The following is a 1,899-nucleotide window of genomic DNA, read 5'->3' on the forward strand; positions in this document are numbered from 1 at the left end:
GCACGCCGCGGCCCCGGCGGCAGGGCGTTGCAGCAGGCAGCCGCGCTTCCAGGTGCCTCGCCCTCTCCAGGAATATCCCGGCTGGCTTTGGGGAGGCAGCYGGCCCGCCGGCGCCCTGCGCTGCGGGGGGTCGGCGGTGGGGGCCCGGCACGGCCCTTTGATCCCGGCAGCGTGTGTGTACTCACCTTATCCCACCCGAGCCGCCGGCTGCCTCGCCGAGCTGCCCGGATAGGCAGGTCTTATCGGCAGAGGCTGGAGCGCGGGGGCCGGGGGCTCGGCGCAAGCCCTCGCTCGCGCTCCTCAGGCCGGCTGCCTGCCCGGAGCAGGCTGCAAGGCGCCGCGCGGCGGAGGGGTCACCCCGGCCCCGCTCCTCCGGCGGCCCCGGGCGAGGCGCTGCCCTGCTCCGTGCCTCAGTTTCCCCGGCTGCGGGCTCTGCCCTCACGGGYGGGTTCAGGGCCTGGCGGGAGGAGCGGGACGTGGCAGCACCGCGTCGGTCCCTCCCTGGGCACCGTCTGAGCCGGCGGGCGCGGGGAGCAGCCGCGGTGCGGCGGCCGGGCGGGCGCCGGGGCTGGGCGGGCAGCGAGCAGATGGAGGATCGCGGCGGGCGGCGCGGCTTTGTCTGCCGGCGCGGCGGCGCGGGCCGGGCTCTCCGCAGATGGCGGCTGCGCGGGGCCGGGGGGAGCCGCCGGGGCGGCGGGCGCGGGCGAGGCCCTGGGGATCCGGCCCTTTTGTCGGGCTCTAACCCCTCGGCAGAGGCCCCTTCCCCGCGGCACCCGAGGCAGCAGCCTTTCAACTTTCAACTTGACCTGCTCCATTCGCATGGAAATCAGATGCAAATGGAGCCGGGGGGGCTGGGAGGAGGCGGCCGGGGGAGGAAGGGGCCCTCGGCCGCAAGCTGCTGCCCGGACCCCCGCGCCCCCGCCGGGCTGCCCGTCCTGGCGCGGTGCCGCCCGCCCGGCAGGCGATACCCGCGCGGGGGCAGCCCGGCCGGAGGGTGGGGAGGGGAAGCAGAGAGCGGGCTGGGGGGGGGGGGTTGTGCAAGTGAAGGGCTCCAGCATCCCCCCCTCCGAGGGGGGCTGGCGCCCGGCTGCACGCGGAGCCGCGGGCCGTGCCGAGCGCCCGGCCGCAGCCTCCCCGCGCCGCGGGGCTGCGCTCCCCCGCCCCGCACCCCGCTGTGTTTGACACACACCACCTGGGSTGGGGGGGCCCGTGGCCGCTCGCCTGCCCACCCCAGCCCGGCGAGGCCCCTCCACCGGGTACCGCTCGGTCACCGTCTGCAAACGGGGGCCCGTCGCCCCCCTCGCGCTCCTCCGGGCTGCCGGATTCAACGCAGGATGGTCGCCCGCGCCCCGCGCCCCCCAGCATCTCGCCGCGGGGTGCCCGGCTCCCCGCCCRGCCGTGCAGCACCCCGAGGAGCCCCCGGCGCTCGCACGCACGAGGCTGCTCCCCGCCGAGCGCCTTGCAAACCGCTCTCCCAGCGACACCCTGTGGGTGCCGGGGGAAGAGCCCGTGCGAGGCGCCCCGGGGAGGTGGGCGCTGGGGAGCAGCAGCAGGGAGCCGTGGAGCACCGGCCCGCRGGGAGCCGGGCTGCGCCGTGCGCAAGGGACGCGTGCCGGGGCGAGGCCGCACCGCGGCCAGGCTCGCCGGTCCCCGTGGGACCCCGCGCAGCCCTGGCCCGGCCGGGATCGCTGCCGCTGCCGCCCGGTGATATATGCACCTGCATGCCGCAGCCCGGAACAGGTGGGACGCGGTTCAGCAGGGACAAGTGCAAAGTACACGGCGCAGCCAGGAATAATCCCCGGCACCCAGCCAAGCCGGGGCGCAGCGGGCTGCCGGCGGTGCTGCGGCGCGCGCCCCGCGGCCCTGCCGCGCGAGCATGGGGCTGTGCCCGGCCCCGGC

This window comes from Rhea americana, unplaced genomic scaffold (genome assembly GCF_003343005.1).
Source record: "Rhea americana isolate MKP2758 unplaced genomic scaffold, rheAme1 scaffold_696, whole genome shotgun sequence".
NCBI classification, from domain to species: domain Eukaryota; kingdom Metazoa; phylum Chordata; class Aves; order Rheiformes; family Rheidae; genus Rhea; species Rhea americana.